We start from the raw sequence: 9,441 nt of genomic DNA on the forward strand, positions 1-9,441 counted from the left end.
AATCAAAAACTCAAGCTCTTCTTCCTTTCAGGCTGAAATAATTACCATCTATTCTTCTAGCAAGACTATTAAAATAGAAATACCTTTTGCTTCAACAATTTTGCAATCACTTCTGATTGACTGAGTGATTTATTTATTGATTCACTCATTCATCAAACACAGCATTGTAAGATATGGACCTGACATAGAGATAAATAAAGCAAAAAAGTCTTGCTCCCAAGGACGTTCTTGTCTCATCAGAGACAGAATGTATTAAAATAGCTATAAAGCAATGAGATAAGGTAATCTTGGAAGAGGACAGGATAGGGGAATCTTTGACTGAATAGACCAGCAAAAGTTTTATTTAAAATGTCAGGACAGAGTCCTGTGGAATGATTTTTAAAAAGAATTAAAGAATCAACTGATCAACAATATTATCTAATACTTAATATATACAGGGAACTATGAGTTGGTAAAAGCACAAAGAAATTCAATAATATGAACAGCTTTATCTATTATGCCCCTACTCTATGTCAGGATATTTATGTGTATTTATTCTTTATCTAACATCAAATTTATTAATCTTTAGAAACAAGTAAGGTTAAGCTAAGACTCTGATGTTTAATAATTTACACGGAATTGTAAAACAGCAAATTTGGAATCCAGATTCACTTTTTCCAGGTACAAAGACCATGATCCTTCGACTTCCCCATACTGCCTTACATGAGACCCCTAAATTGAAGGAATTTACACAACAGATAAGGCTTGCAGACAAAAACAAAAATAGCTGGTAATGGGAGACAGTAAAGCAAAATGAATGATAAACATAATATATAGCTGGAGAAGTGAGCCGTTCCTGTGGATTGTAAAGGCTCCACAAGAAGCTAAAATTTGAGGACTGCAAATAATTTTCCAATGCTATCATTTTATTTTTGTTTAGATGGACTTCTGTGATACAAAAGATGTGACGTGTTTACGTTTTTAACTGTCTCTTTATTTCCATTTACAGCTTTTCCATTTGCCGTCCTCCTTTGAAAGTTCCTCCCAACCAGAATCTTAAGTACATATTTTGTACACTTCTTTCTTTTTTTGACTTTTGACTTTGAGATAATTATAGATCCACAAGAAGTTGCAAATATAGTAGAGAATGGCCCCATGTGTAGCTCTAGGTTGTTTAAACAAATATATAGGTTGGTAACTATTACCCAATCCGAATACAGAAGTTTTCCATCAGCACAAAGACCTTCCTTATTCTGCATCTTATACACATACCCACCTCCCTTCCCTCCATCACCCCTAAACTCTGGCAACCTCTAGTCTGTTCTCCACTGCTAAAATGTTGTCATTTCTAGAATGCTGTACGGTGGGAATCATATAATGTGTGGCACTTTGAGATTGGCTTTTATCACTCAACATATGCCCTTGTGATCCATCCAAGTTGTTGAGTATAATAATAGTTCTTTCCTTTGCATTGCTGAGTAGTATTCCATTGGTAGGTAAGTACCAGCATTTATTTAGCCATTCGCACATTTTGTTGTTTCAAAGTTTTGGCTGTTACAAATAAAGCAGTTGTAAGCATTAGCAGTTAATTAATAAGAGACAATCAGTGTCTCCCAGAATGACACAGTTTAGCTAGATGTATAGCTAGATATATATAGATATATAGCTAGATATATAGCAATTACAAATGTCAAGATTATTAAGGCCTTTCTTCTCCTCATTCTAAATCGATATAAAATGAAATGTGGTAGACTAATTTCATGTATCAACTTCACTAGACTGCAGTCTCCAGTTATTCAAGCAAACCCTAATCTAGGTGTTCCTGTGAAGGTATTTTTTAGATATGATTGCCATCCAAAAACCAGTTGACTTTAAATAAGGTAGATGATCGTAAATAATATGCTTTGGCCAGATTTAATCAGCTGAAAGGCCCTAACAGTGGAGTTGAGGTTTCTCCGAAGCAAAAGAAGAAATCTCCTCTGTGGACAGCAGCTTTGCTCATGCCAAGTAGTAGTTCCCAGCTGCCCTTCCTGAGCTGGGATACGGATATGGATTTTCGACTTCTGTAGCCATCCCCCACGATTGTGTAAGCCAGTTCCTTGCAATAAATCTCTTACTATATATCTCCATTTCATTCTGATATTTTTAGTTGAACCTGGACTGATAATAGGCAGGGAGGGACTTTAGAGCTCATTTTGTATAGTGAATTTTACAAATATTCAGTAGCCTTGGAACTTTGGGGTTAATTTAAAGTCACATGGAAGCCCATTTGTAATTCTGACACATATGATCTTTGATAGGATTTTTTCTGAACTCACTTCTCCACTTCCAGGCCAATCATATGCTTGAAGGAAACTCCATGTACTACCCTTAGAAAAATTCTGAATTGATGACACAGAAAGCAGCAAAGATTTATGAGAATATCCCCTTTCATCTATCAAAATGGAAAAAGCTAAAACGATGATCTTTTTTTTTTTTGGATGCAAATCAAATAAAATATTTAATTAAAATCCCGCTAATTAGTACAGGGTTTTTCTCTTACTACTGTAATGTGAGGGAGACCTCACTCTGGGGGGATTGCAGCTGAGCCAGCCGTCCCCTCCCCACATGCACCACACCTTTCCTCCTCCTCTCTTCTTCCAGAGTGGGAGTGGGCACCCCTGCAGGTCACGGTGCTGGTTTTTGGTGGGGTGGGAAGGGAGCATGGGGATGAGCCTGCACTGTGGCTAATACCCCTGGGATTGAGTCCAGAAATGTAGGTCAGGTGGTAACATGTACCTCCCTCCAGCCTCTTGCCCATGGCCTCAGGCAGCCCCATGGTGGGAGGCCGGGGGCTTGTCTGTGATGGTGGCACCAGGTCCGGCAGGGGGTGATGCTAACTCCCTCTTCCTCCTCTAACATCCAGAAATCGTGAGTAGATGGAAGACCTGGGGCTTAGGCACGTGGGTCACTACACAGCAGAACACCATACTGGGGAGGGGGCGCCAGTCTGAACTCCTCCCAGGAATTGGTCCAGGTCTAGAAGTGGGCCTTGTACTGGCCCAGGGAGGCCACTACCAGTGTGTTGTCACGGTAACAGAATATTGGCCTATCTGTCAGCTGGCGCTGCAACATGGCAGGGACAAGGTCGAGGCTGTTGATCACCCTGTTGCTGGGTGGCTCCAGGCTGGCGAGGGACAGGGCGAGTGGTAAAGAGGTCCATGACGTGCCCAGGGGGTGGCTCAGCTGGCCTGCAGGGATATGGCTGGGCCACCACAGAATGGCAGGCTCCCTCACTCCACCTTCAAACATGGTCTGCTTCCCGCACAAAAAGGGGCCATTACTACCACCTTGTTTGGGAGCAGAAATGAGGGCAGCACCATTGTCAGCTGTGAAGAAAACAAATCCCTCAGGTCCTAAAGGAGGCTCAGGATTTTCCCCACGCTGTCATCAATCTCCCGTACAGCGTCCCCCCCGCCCCCCATACCTCCCTCGCTGACTGGTGCCCAAGAAAGGCTTAGAAACATAAACAGATGCATGCGTAGCATCGATGGCCCAGTACAGAAAGAAGTGGCACTGAGCTGTCTGCTGCCTTTTAAAGAAATCCAGAGCTTCCTGTAAATAGATCTGGATCAGGTTGGCTTCTCCAGTCTTCAGGTTAATTGGAGATTCTTTATAAAATCTGTGGACCATCTTCCAGTGCAGGCATGTTGGGCCTGGCACTGTCCTCATAAGGTGCAAAGTGACAGTTGGGGGATCCAAACCACTCATCAAATCTGTGCTTCAGGAGGTGGAACTGAGGCCTGTGGCACAGATACCACTTGCCCACAGTCTTGTTGACCTAGCCAGCTCCCTCAGCAGCTCCAGCAGGAGGAGGTCGGGCGTCCAGGATGCCGCCCACGACTTCCTGTGGCGTGTAGGTGTTCCTGGCATGCCCATTGGTGGTGTAGAAGCCATTGCAGATGGGCAGACATCCACTGAGGGGTGGCGGTGTAGAAGCATGCCCTCCGCAGCCACCCGGTCCAAATTCGGGGTCTCTGTGGAAAGCTCTCCACGTACCCCAGGTCGCCCCACTCCATGTGGTCCATGAGCAGGAGCAGGATGTCGGGGACAGTAAGACACGAGTGGCCTCCAGCCCCGCTGCACTCAGCACCAACAGCAGCCGCCACTTCATCGCTGCAGCAACCGCTGCCATGGCAACCACACCAGGAACAGAGGAGTCCAGGCCAGACGCTGAAGACAGCGCCGCCGTGGCTTTTCTGGCCCGGCAGCGGGGCGGGGTGGGACCACGTGAAGCCTAAAATGATCTTTAAAAAAAAAAAAAAATCCAAGTATTGACAGTGGGGTAAAAAAACAGACATTCTATACACTTTAGATACTAAATTGGTGATTTCTATTAACATTTAAAAAAGGATCTCAAACTTCTATTTCTCTCCCACTAATATACTGAGGCATGAATATAAAGATATATAGGCAAAAATATTGGATGTAACCTTCTTGCAATAACAGAGAATTGGAAATAGACCAAAAATACATCAGTAGGAGGACTGTACGTCCATTTTATTGAATTCTATTTGGCTGTTAAATAGAGTGAATTAGATTGGTGAATGCTGGTTAAATTAGTATTGACTTTCACGTTTGCTTGCCCACAGCCTGGTTTCTGTTTCAGTTCCACCTGTTCCAGTGGGGTTCTCGCAGTTGTAAGACTGGCAGCTTTAGCCTGCAGTAAAAGTAAAATAAGAGACTAGAGGATAATGTTTAAAGGATACCAGAAAGTCTTCTCATTCCCCTAAAAATCATCTCTCCTTTGTTAGTGGTAAGGAGGCAAAGATGACATTAGAATCTGGGAGGATGAGAGACAATGTGGTCGCCTTTTCTGTCTGTGTTCAGAGTTGGGAGCATTTGTTTCTACATTATCGCTGCAGTTGTTTGTGTGTCTATTCTGTATATAGGAACTTCATTGTTCTGTCGTAGTTTTTCCTTTAAGGGGAAACATTTGATATAGACATTGTCTCAAAATAAATATAATTGTGATATATATCTCACAAGTTATTTAATTGATATAACTTCGATCATGTTTCAAGTTCTATTATATTTCTGACATTAGAAACATTCCTGAGAACAGACACAAGGACACAAAACAGAGACACTGGGGCATGAATATTCTCCTCAGCCTGTGTTCCTTCCTTTCCCTCCTACTTTAAGTACTTTGAGAAATGTAACAAAACTCCATCCTTCTTGGTAGGGAAGCTACCCTAAACTAATAGAGCAAAAAGAGAATATACTTCTGAGTTCTACTATACTTTGCCATGATTTTTTCAATGTCTGCTGTACCCTTTGTTTTAGGTAAAAGGCATTGAGAAACAGCTCGATTTCTCATTGTTTTGGGATATTTCCCCTTTAGCTAGTCACTTTGAATGGGTTCCTTAGAGAACACAGGCTAAGGGAAGGACTGAGAAGCTGGCTTTTTATTTGTGAGAAGCAAAACTGGAGTTGTGGTGGCGAGGAAAAGGGACAGATCTGGGAAAAGTGCAAAGCTCTCCATGCTGGGTGTTACTGCCTGGACCACTTGCTTCACTAGAAAGATAAAAATGGGTTCGAGGCTGGAACCGAGTGTCACAGAGAGCAGTTCAGGTCCCTGAGGCTGGATGATGCCTTTAGCAGCACCTCCTCATCCCGGGGTGGTAAACAGCATGAGAAATGGAACTGTATGATCTCCGGAAACTGCAGCAAGTGCCTGGAGCAGGGAGTTGCATGGAACTGAATTGAATTTCCTCAGATATAATGGAATAGAGGTCTGCTTGGATATGCATTTTAATTGCTCTTTGCCAAGTTAAAATGAGTGGGGACAAGCAGTGTCACCAGCCTCATCTCCCTCAGCCCCATCTGGATCTTGATGTCCGAGCAGAATGCAACATCTGAGACCCCAAAGGCCAGCTTGGCTCAGTCAGGGGGGCAGAGTGAGATTTGTCTGTTTCTGGGGTAGTATTTCTTTGCCTGGTCTTCTCCTGTTTGCTGACTGCAGATGACTTTGGTTGAAGTCCCTAAAATTCCTCCATCTGTAAAATGTGAAATATGATGCTTTTGACCTACCTCAGTGTGATAGATGGCGCCGGACCGTATGAGATCTAATGAGTTAACATTTACAAAATGCTAGGAGCTATTTTAGAGAATGGCATTCTCTAAGCACAAAAGATCGTTATTCATTACCCAGAATGCATACAAATAAAAATAAAAGTGTTTCAGAATAAGAAGACTGATGTAGGGAGCTATATCTGCCTGTGTGAAAGACAGGTTAGAAATTAATTCAACGGATAAACTGTTTTAAAACCCAGCAGTTTCATGCTAATGAAAAAGAGGCCCACAGACTATATTTTGGTCTGGCGGTCACAGCAGAACTGGAAATGTCAAACTGGTATGATTCACTTCTAGTGTTCCCTTTCAGTTTTATTGAATACCTTCGGGCTATGCAGCCTAGGATTTCTAGAAGGAAAATTATGCTGTATATAAATGTAATGATATGAAGAATACAGTTTTCTGCATCTGTATCACTCATAATAGATATGATATAGAGGACATCTCCACCAGAGATTGGTGTCTGATTACAGGTCTCTGGTGCTTTCCAACATTTCTCCCTCACCAACCAGGTTTAACTCTTTCACCACTGTACTCTACCAACCACACAGTTTAACATACAATGTTCTTAAGTGTATCCTGTTGATGGCAAAACTGTAGACCTAATACTCTCTCCATATGTATATATATACACATATATATTCAAACAACACACACACACACACACACACACACACAAATAGGGTGCCAAAAAATGTATACAAGTGGACACTTTGGTCAACGTTGCTCAAGCAGTAGTTCGCCATAATCGGAAGTGTCTGAATGCTGATGGTAACTACTTTGAGCACCTCTTGTAACTGCAGAAGTCAAATGTGACTTGTATTCATCTTTTGTTATCGATATATATTGAGTATTACAATTCTAATACAGCTTTCCTTTCTTAAAATGCATATAAATTTTTTTGCTATATATATTTAATATATATACTATATATATAATTTACCTAAGAACATTCCACTTTTGCATATCACTTACTTTACAAAGAACTTTAGCACATTTCATTTGCTTGTTTTAATAATCACGTAATTGAAAACAATTTGAAGTTTCATTTCTTCATTCTTTGTACAAATACTACGCATGTGCTGGAGGATAGTGGAATGTGCAACTCCAAAATGTGCTTCTTTGGCATAAGGATTATTTTGAGATCATTATTTTGAGAAACAGCAAATATAAGAGAAGTTCTGAAAACAGAGTAAAGGTTACCTTTTTGTAAGGGAAATTTACATTTCCCTTACACTTGTAAGGGTATTATCTGCACTTGTAAGGGTATTATCTCTCTGTACCAAGAAGAGAAAGATGGTTAAGTCATAAGAAATTCTTATCAATGGAAAAGGCACTTACTTAAATCTGCATAACAAACCTAACTCATGTTTACTTTTTCTGGTCACCTCACAGAAAACCCTTCTTTCTTTTGTCTTTAGCTGAAAGATAGTATTTAAGCCTGAATTCTAAGCCACCTCTGAAAGTTACTCATTTTTCTTTGGATGTTTCTCATGTATACTTGAGGTATAATGTTAATAAATTTCTGTTTGTTGTTCTCTTGTCTAATCTGCCTTTTAGTGCATGGTTACCAGCCAAAAACATAGAAGGGTAGAGATAAATTATTTTTCCTCTTCTACAGTTCCAAACCCTGATACAGTTACTGAAGATAACAACACAAGATTCCTGCTTCCATGAGGCTTATGTTCTAGAAGGGAGAGTAAACCAATACAAATGGAAATAGAAATTTAGAGGCAGAGTACTAAGAAGACTAACATGATCAGGATAATGTGATAGAAAATAAAAAGGAGGAGGAATATTTTTGATAGAATAATAAAAAAAAGGTTTCTTAGAGGAGATTATGTGTCAGCAAATCTGAAGGTTGAGAAATCTGCTGTGTAAAGAGAGAGGGAAACAGCATGTGGACAGGGTGGGTAAGTATTAATGCAGAGGACTCAGGAGGAAATGGGGCTGGGTGCTTTCAGGTATCATACCAAAGCCCAAAGGGCCTGGTGCACATGGGGGAAGGTGAGATGACGTCTGAGGAGTCTTGCAAGCCCCAGTATGGAGTTTGTAATTTATTCTTGATGGAGGCCAGAGCAGCTTTTAAGAAGGAGACAGATGACATTATATTTTTTTAGAAGTTCACTCTATCCACTGAAACAATATTTGTTTAAAGTTTGGGTGTTCATACACCCTGGTTTGCAGAGATGGCTTCAATTTATGACTGTTATCATGGGTAATCAGTAATGTTACCCTTTCACTTGCAAAATTTTGGATTTGGGTAATGTATTTTATAGTCCCTCTAACTAGAAGGGGCAAAAGTCAAAGCAGAGTCCAGGCAAGGAGACATGTTCATAGTCCAGGTGAGGTATGATGTTGGCTTCAATTGGTGTGACTGCAGGAGAGATGTACAGACAGATCACATCTTATTGATTCTCCTCGAATCTCACACAGATTGCAGAGGCAGGCAGGGCCAGGCTCAAAACCTAGTGAATCCGCAGCTTATAGCTCATTGCAGTTCCTCAATTATACTATCAATCCAACAACATAGCACTATTTGAAATGTGCATTCTCCCTAAATTAACTTTCCAGACAACCGACTAGACATTGTGTGAGTTGGGAAGAGGGGAAGTACGGCAAGGCAGGTAGGGAGTATTGGGGAGGAGGAAGTTACTTTTTGACTCTGGGTGTTGAGAGAGGAGGTAGAGCAATGAAAGAGAGTTTTGAGTAAGTTTCAAAGGAACAATCTATAGGATTTATAGATGAACCAGATCTAGGATGGACAAGAAGAAGAATGGACACAAGGGTGACACCTGATTGAGGCTAAGCACCTACAATGAAGTTGCCATTTTCTTCTTAAAACATTTTATATTCTCAGGTTTTAACACTAGACTCCTATCTAGTTACTTATTAGGCATGGCTCTGGATCATTTTGAACTATACTATAAGGAAATGGGCCCACACGGAGCTGCATTAGCTGAGTATTTATCTCTTCACTAAACGACCCCAGAAATTACACTTTTGATGTTCTACTTTACACCTCTTCACTTGTCTTCTCTCAAATTGTCAGCCTTCACTGTCTGCTACTCGCAGCCACTGCCCCATTTTATTTGGGATCAATAACCCACGCTTTGAATTGTTAGTTCATTCAGTGCACTGTAATATAAAGCTTTATACTATCAGTCAACTCTGACTGGGATTCTTAATTGAAAAATTTTGAGAAAAAAACAATTTTGGGAAAAAATGTGATCATACTGTGGCCAAATATATAGAGAGAATCACCAGTTATGAATGTAGATTTATGTACATGCTTATGAGATTCAAGATAAACATCCTGGTTTACATTTTAGTTCCATCCTGTCTTAC

At 40.9% G+C, this 9,441-nt stretch overlaps 1 pseudogene; it reads right to left on the reverse strand.

Moving 5' to 3' along the window:
- Positions 1–2,913: 2,913 nt before the first annotated feature.
- Positions 2,914–4,153, reverse strand: LOC117025596 (N-acetylgalactosamine-6-sulfatase-like; annotated as a pseudogene).
- Between the last annotated feature and the right edge of the window lie 5,288 nt (positions 4,154–9,441).

Source organism: Rhinolophus ferrumequinum, chromosome 8, assembly GCF_004115265.2.
Source record: "Rhinolophus ferrumequinum isolate MPI-CBG mRhiFer1 chromosome 8, mRhiFer1_v1.p, whole genome shotgun sequence".
In the NCBI taxonomy this organism is placed as follows: domain Eukaryota; kingdom Metazoa; phylum Chordata; class Mammalia; order Chiroptera; family Rhinolophidae; genus Rhinolophus; species Rhinolophus ferrumequinum.